Source organism: Mauremys reevesii, linkage group 9 (assembly GCF_016161935.1).
Source record: "Mauremys reevesii isolate NIE-2019 linkage group 9, ASM1616193v1, whole genome shotgun sequence".
Taxonomy (NCBI): Eukaryota; Metazoa; Chordata; order Testudines; family Geoemydidae; genus Mauremys; species Mauremys reevesii.
In genome coordinates this window covers 19987694-19995896 of record NC_052631.1, presented here as the reverse complement: position 1 = coordinate 19995896, position 8203 = coordinate 19987694, and the positions used below count along the sequence as shown (strand labels likewise).

General features: G+C 41.9%; 1 long non-coding RNA gene across 1 annotated transcript in view; it reads left to right on the top strand.

The window, feature by feature from the left end:
- The first annotated feature begins 4940 nt into the window (after positions 1–4940).
- The window catches only part of LOC120372338, a 95064-nt gene continuing 91801 nt past the window's right edge, over positions 4941–8203 (top strand). The window contains exon 1 of the long non-coding RNA XR_005584905.1: positions 4941–5068. This is a non-coding gene — a long non-coding RNA (uncharacterized LOC120372338). The remainder of the gene's footprint in view (positions 5069–8203) is intronic.

The window sequence follows — 8203 nt, the reverse complement described above, 5'->3', positions numbered from 1 at the left end:
AGTTTTAGCTGTTTTTTATTTTAGCCTAATTAAACTTCTTTAATGCACTCAGAAATTAAGGGGAAGGCTAATAACACCATGGTGATAATGGAACCACTAAGAATAACTGAAGTTTGATATGAAAGGCAAGAATTGATCAAATACTGAGTTTAGTGATTTCATGGTACATGCATTTGAAAAATGGTAGCAAAATATTAGAGATATGAACAGTGCAAGGTTCATTTCACTTAGTATAAATAACATCTTTTGGTACAGTACATGAAGGAAAGTTGTAATAATTTTCTGGTGCTCTTTGATGTGATGTACTTTGTTAGTGTAGTTATTTTATAAGTAGCTCTTGAAAAGGCATTACATTATGTTACTGAAGAAAGCAAAGAGTCCCACATTCCTAATTTAGATAAAATGATATATATCTATTGATTATTTTAGCTCCACTATATTTTTAGCTTCTACAGTTATGTAAAATGCTCTTAGTCTACAATGCACAATGTCCACTATCCACTATTCATACTATCCTAATGGCAATAGTACTAAATGCATTACATCATTAATTCTTGCTCAGTTGGATGCTTAGGGCACAATGCTGTAAGTCTTCATAAATCTGTGGGAGGATGGCTTCCAGGATCAGGCTCTCATTGTCCTGAGGTCTATGCAACTCATGCTGCTTTGGCAGCCAAATGGTTAACACAGAAACTGCTTGCCCACTCAGCCAGAGCTGATTGGCAGTCCCACAGCATCTGTGAGGATAAAAGGGCTGTAAAGTAGGAGGGTAGGGTGCAGGAGCAGATTTACCATTAAACACACCATGCAGTGGCGTGGGGCCCCCAAAATGCAGCAACTCAGCAGGGCTTAGGCATGTAGGCTCAGGGGCGGCTCTAGCAATTTCGCCACCCCAAGTACAGCAGCACGCCACAGGGGGCGCTCTGGCGGTCACCGGTCCCGCGGCTCCGGTGGACCTCCTGCAGACATGGACCTCCCGGCGACCGGCGGAGCGCGCCCCCGCGGCATGCTGCCCCAAGCACGCGCTGTGTAGGCTGCCTGCATGCTGTGGCTGGTGGCCCTGTGCCACTCCCAGAAGTGGCCCAGAGGTGCTCAGAGACATGTCAGCAGCAGTGCAGCAGGGCTAAGGCAGCTCCCTGCCTGCTCTGCTTCCCTCCCTCCATGCTGCTCCGCTCCTGGAAGTGGCTGGCATGTCCCTACAGCCCCTGTGGGGCGTGGGGGGGGGTGGTCTCTGCGCATTGCCCCTGCTGCAAGTACCAGCTCTGCAGCTCCCATTGGCCAGGAGCTGCGGGGGCGGCGCCTGCGGGCAGTGGCATGCGGAGACTCCCTGGTCCCCTCTGCTTAGGAGCCACTGCCAGAAGGAAAACTGCTGAGGACTACAAATACTAAACAGAGGCCGGAGGAGAGACTCCAAGACAGCTGAACTTTGAGTCAGGGCTGAATTAATCTTTTGTGGGTCCTGGCACCCAGACTGTGGCCCAGCCCTGAGTCCCTGCCCCCGCTCGGCCTCTTCCCCTAAGGCTCCGCCCACTGTTTGCACAGGGAGGTAGAGGGTGGAGAGGAGCAAGCAGGGGACAATGGGAGAGAGGCAGAGGGGAACGAGCGGTGGGGGGGGGAGGCCACAGTCCAGGCACCAGGGCCCCTTCTAAGCATGGGCTCGGTGCCTTTGGTGCCATTTTAAACTTGGTACTACTTTGAGTTCCATAGTATTTGACTTTTCTGTTATCCACAAAAGGGGATAGAACAAGCAGTGACTTAGCCAGAGAGCTAGGCCACACAAAACGACAGACACCAGACTTGACAGCGGAAGAATTGAAGGGGGGTGGTAGACTGAAAGGACCCTGCCCTACTGTGCCTGTTCACAGAGAGGTACTGTAGAGGTGAGTGTGTGAGCACACACTCACTTCAGAGAAAATATTGAGAATGGTCTTACAGAAAATATAAAGTTTGTTTATTTTTATGAGCCATGGTTTCATTGGAATTATGGGGTATTTATATGTGAATTGACTACAGTTAATCATCTGCAACCTACTGTTTCTAATTAAAATACAATTACAAAACACTTTTTAATGCACATTTTAACTTTTGTGTTCAATTAGCATCCTTTACAAATGAACCAGTGTGGGAAATCAACCAATGAATGTCTCTTTGTATTGCTCGTTATCGATAAGGCTTTCTACGCCATTACCATGTAAAGTACTGTGTTTTCAATAAACATTCATTATTCTTATCAAAAAATGCCAAAAATTCAGATAACATTCCACAAAGCTCATGTTTTAGGAGCATGTCATAAATAAAAATTTAGGTAATTAGGTTTGAACTTAGAATTAAATACGGAAGAGTTGTTTGGGTTTTATTGGTAATTATCGCTATGAATCAAGTGTATGATAATGGAGGATATTTATCATTTTGTGAAAGGTTAGCAGCATGCTGGGGAGATTCTCCTGAACTTGCATCTAGAGAACACATTAATCAGCGATGGTCATCTATAAACTGTTAAGTACGTTTCAGTAATGCTTCATCATAATCCAGCCCCGACCCCGCAATGAGCTCTGAGTGAGTAGACACCTGTGCTCTTGCTCAGGTCAATTGACTTCAGAGGTCTGCCCACAAAACAGTCATTGCAGGATCACAGCCATACATATTTAAAAGAGATATTTTATTTCTGCTAACATGCTTTATCTGTGTAGTGGGGTTTAGCTGATGTGCAATCTCCCAGCAGCTTTCTGAATCAGTGCTTTGAAAGCTTTTCATTCCCACGTGGTCTACAGAGCAGGTTCTATCACGGTGGTGAAGCTTCTGTCAGTATGTGAACAGTGATGCTTACTGCTTGCTGCAGCCCCATTCAACATCCAGGGAGAGGAACAAACAGCACTGGTGAGGTAACAAAATAGCTGTACCAAGTGTATTAACATTAGTTTGTTTTCATCTTGTCTCCTTAAAAGATACCTGGGGGTGCGGGTGAGGGGAGAGAGAAAAATATTTGGTGTTTTCTTCTTTCTTTCTTTTGCTTCTTTATGATGTATAAACATAGCAAATGCTTTTTTCCCTTTGAAGTCCTTTTTGGGGGGGTAATATGTCACAGAAATTCATGTGTCTGCTGCCTTATTTTTCTTGGGATACTACATGGGCAAGTGCAGTATTAGACCCTGATCCTACACCTTGTGCACATGAATGATGTGGATGAACCTATGAGCTTGCTATGAGCCCCATTGCCTTCCAGTGGGCCCCATGGAGGCAGTGTGAATTAATGGATAGATGACTGTACTGGGACTCAAGAGATCTAGATTTGATTCCTGGCTCTGCCACTGGCTTGCTGGATGGCCTTGGGCAAGTCACTTCACCGCTATGTGCCTCAGTTTCCCAATCTGTCAAAGGGAGATACTGATATTACTTCCTTTGTAAAACTGATGAAAAATGCTATATAGAAGCTAGGCCTGATTATTAATGCAGGGACAGGGATTTATCCTAAGAACTAGATTAACAAAGGGATTTAGATGCCTAACTGCCACTGTTAGTGCCTAAATCCCAGAATCAGGCATCACTGGAATTCACAAAACTGCCACTCAGCTGCTGCCAAACCCTGTAGATGCCTAAACTCATTCAAGTTTTTTATGTAAAAGTTCTCTAGCTGCCTATGGGTATACCCACACTGCAATTAAAAAGGTGCAGCTGCGTCATGTCAGCTAACTCAGGCTTGCGGGGCTCAGGCTAAGGGGCTGTTTAATTGCATTGTAGACGTTCAGTTTCCAGCTGCAGTGCAGCCTGGACCCTAGAACCCTGTGAATTGGGAGGGTGCTAGAGCTTGGGTGCAGCCCAAGCCCAAATGTCTACATTGCAATTAAACAGCTCCTTAGCCTGATCCCCGTGAGCTTGAGTCAGATGGTATCCTATTCAATACTTCCAGTACCATGGCTGGTACAGGCCAGCCATGAATGTCTAATTGCAGCATAGACATACCCTATATTTCTGCCTCTAGGCATGTACACTGCTGCCTCACTCTAGGGGTCTGGATGCCTCTCTCTCCCCTAAGCCCCAGTGCAATGCATGAAGCCGGGGAAAGATAGGTGTTGACCCACCTAACTCACCTGCAGAATCCACTAAGGTAGACATGTTCCTAGCATGCCTAACTCCAGCTTGGGCAGTGTGTTGGCTTTTGTGAATCCCACTCTTAAGCAGCTATCTCTCTCCATTTATTGTAAAGGAAGCCTGAGCACCTAACTCCACCTTTGTAAACCCCAGTGGCTTTTTAGCATCTAAACGTTAGCTGCCCACCTAAATCCCTTTGTAAATCTAGCCCTAGTATATTAAGATACTATCTTACTATCATTTTTTTCCTCATGTATCCAAGTGCTGTGGCTATATCAAGCAAGGTGTGAGATCAGGGAAGGGAAGTAATTCACAAGAGGATCTTTCATCAGAAGTACTCTGCAATTAAAATAAATAATGAGTTGAAGTGTAAGCAAATCTTCAGCACCATTGGGACTCTCTTTGCATTTTCTCCGCTGGTTGCCTGACAGAGATATGAAACCTGGAGCTTTTGGTTTACAGGAGTTTGTGTAAACCTTTATTTTGAAGACATGGGCCCAAGTCAAAAGATTTAGATCCAGATTTGATCTTCTGCTCTGTCCCCCTGCAAAAGCACTAATATTTAGGTATGTTCAGATCCAGATTACTGGTTACAGTTACCTGTCTTTTGGTTTTGAATTGCTTGAATTTGTAACCTGGATATTTCACTTTGAGTTTTTGTGTTTGAAATATTTGAAACCAAGATCAGCTTTGTATGCAAATACCAACATCTTACGCTACTTCCTTAATGAAGCATTCATTGTTGGGAAGAGTTTGGATTGTCAGGTTCACCCAGCTGAAAACATCAGCAGAAACAGTCCCTTTATGAGGAGTCACTAGCAACCTTCTGATTGCAGGATTGCCTCCCTGTAGGAAAATACTACTCTGCTTGCCCATCTGGGGCTGAGCCTTTAAATTTGACAGACGGAAGCAGCTGTGGCCCTAAAGTGGCCATTTTGCAACTGAAAACTGCTTGCTTCAGCTTCCTGTTTCTCAGTTGGTAAGTATTCTTATTTCCTGTTACATTTCTCCCCAGTTTTCCCTTTCCCTGTTTATAAGGCTCATTGGTTTTGTTTGTTTGTTTGCTTTTCAAACATGAGTCAGATCTTAGCTAGAGGGGATATTACCAGTGTTTTGCTGCTTCTGATGTCATTTGAACTAATGTCCAAAGATGTTGGATAAGAATTAATATAAATCTGTACTATACATTATCCTCAAATCACCAGATGGCCCTTTTGGGGATGATTGCAGCCAACACATGATATACAGTGTGAGAGACCGTATTCTCAACAGGACTTTTGCATACTATCCAAATTATAGTATTATTGTGTTAACTGCTGTATCAATTAATAGCTGACACTTTCACACATTACTTGTCAAATTCTTCCAATTTTCTTTATTACTAATTAATGTTTCTGCACCATCCCTTTCTGTGAGCTGTTTCCCCCTTGTTTAATTATTCACCTCAGGGGCCATGAGGTTTTGTGTGTTTTGTTTGCCAAAGTAGTTATTTTTGTAGCTTGTTAGATACTCCCTTACACAGAAAAGGTGAGTGTCCCATTTTGCCTTTTGAAATGATATTATCAGGTTGAAACAAAACACAGTTTTTAAAAAACACCTAGATTGTGTATCAATAAACTTTTGCTTCTGATAACACTGTATGAATGCTGTGATTTTGGTACAAAGGGTTTATTGTAGTAATGACTTTTTTATGACAGAGTTTTGAATTGAATTAACTAATTGTGCTATGATTTATGAATGTTACCAGTGCAAGATGATATTTTTAACATTCAGGTGGATTTTTATTATCCTAGTCCTTAGGAAATGTGCATACATTTTTGATACAGCATCTTTTCTACAGCTATTTAATGCTTTATATTTCTCATGGTGCATTCATTTATTTTCTTCTGTATTCCTTTCCATGATGCAGACTAATGCATTTTTATGGCCATTAATATTAAAGCCCTGTCTTATAGCAACTTTGTATTGTAATAGTAACTTTGACAAATGAATACCTAAAGACTCTTTTCCACCTTGTTTCACATTCAATACCTCCATGCTATAGCTGGTAGGCCTTATGAAGATGCCAATACAATGGCAATCCAGCACCCAGAATTTTCATTATTTTCCATTATTTTGCTAATAGGAGACAGATACTGTTATGGAACTTAAATTTGTTGTTCTAATTCAACAGCCATATTTCATAAGTAATTTTCAGAAGTATCAGATTAGTGAGGTTTATATCTTAGTTTTGGGTTGTTGGGTACTAAATACGTGATATTCATAGTGGGCTGTAAGCTATCTGTTTTGATCTGCAGATGAAACAAAACTCAGGATGTATGCTTAATTTCCACTTTCTACTTCCATTATTAGGAGCACTATTTCTGTATGTCTCTGATGCAACCTGATATGTGCACTGGGCTGCAACAGCCTACTTTGCAAATCCAGACAAAATTCAACCTGACACAACATAATGTACACATTGCCTTAAATCAGAATGTTGAAGAATGACTTATTTTTAACAAGCTGATATCTGCTGTTGTGTGAAGCAGGAAAATAGCAAGCTGCTCACAGGTTGGAGGGTTTATCTGAATTAACCAGTTAATTAATGTAGTACTACTAGGGCCAGTCAAGTCCATAGGTTTTGAGACCCTGCAATTCACAAAGATTAATGGTTAATATTGAGATGATGCATAAACTCACAAGGGATCGAAACGTGAGCATCTACTGATGTCAATGGGAATTGTGTGTGATCAGTACTCCTTAGGATGCCTCAATACAATTATATCTGATGTGTGTGGGTAGAGGACAAAATCTCTGGCTGCCTGGTTGTTCCCATAATTTTTTTTTAAAGAAGGTGGGGAGAGTGGCAAAATTTTCTGAAAATTAAGAGTTGGGCCAATAAGAGCTGTCGGTACTGGCACAATGGATAGCACAAAAGCAAGCGTATCAAGGACTGCACAACTAGCTGTGCTTTAGGGCACATCCTTGCACATACAAGATTTTCAAACAACACAGCAACAAAAGAGTTGGCGCCGTAGCAGGCCATAAGGAATAAGCCCAGGAACAGCTAGGGCAGAGCAGAGGAGATCAGTTTTAGAGATGAACTAACTCAGATTTATTCTAGATAAGCACTGAAAAGGATAGCCCTAGTGAAGGGCCTATTGTCAGCTCTGTAGTTCTCAGCAAACAAGAGCTGCAGTTGGTAAGGGCAGAAAAGAATGAATGATAACTGTAATCTTTCATCAGTTGCCTTGATTGAAACAGTTTTCACTTGAACCCAGGCTTCTAGGTGGCTGACACAAACTCCAGGTAAACAGAGCTGCCCTCTATCTCCACTGTAGAAAATCCCTGCACACTGGGCCAGTAGCAATGAGGAATCAGTGTTCTCAAACAATTCCCAATTTAAAAAGTTTAGAAATAGCTTCTTGGAACCCTGATGCTAATCTTGTATCTTGTAACTGTTTTTTTGTCATAAGGGCTGCATGTGGAAAGCCATGACATTTTTGAAATCCAGACAGCTGTGTAGACAGAATAAAAAATCGAAGTATCAGATTCACTATTGTTCTCTTCTGTTAAAGAACATATCCATCTTCATTGAAAAGAGGGCTGGGGGTAATACATCTTTTTAATATTCTAAAAATGTTGGAGATAGACATTTTCCTCTCCAAGGTGATATCCTGCTATAGGATTGTCTTCCCTCCACTCTCTGATGAGTGGGAAAGAAAAGCCTTTAGAAACAGTGGGATTATTGTGTGAGCCTGACACTTTTAGGCACTTATGCTGGAATGCACAACTCAAAGAACAGTAGAACTAACTTGGGGAAACAAAACACAAACATATGCCTTAAAATAATCACTTTGGGACATGCCAGCATGTGGGTACTAGAAAGCAGGATAAAACAGTTTAGTTCACACATGCCATGCCATTGAAAGCCTTATTTCCTAATAAATGACTGCTTTACGCCACATCTTAGAGCTATGAATTTCTGGCAGCAGATTTACTTATTTATTTACTTATTTAGTGTCTTATTTTGTATTAAGTGATAAGTCTGGCAAACAGACAGGGAAATAGCCAGTGCTGTGATAGATATAGGACACCACTAAAACTATACTCGGTTACATTGAAAGGGCAA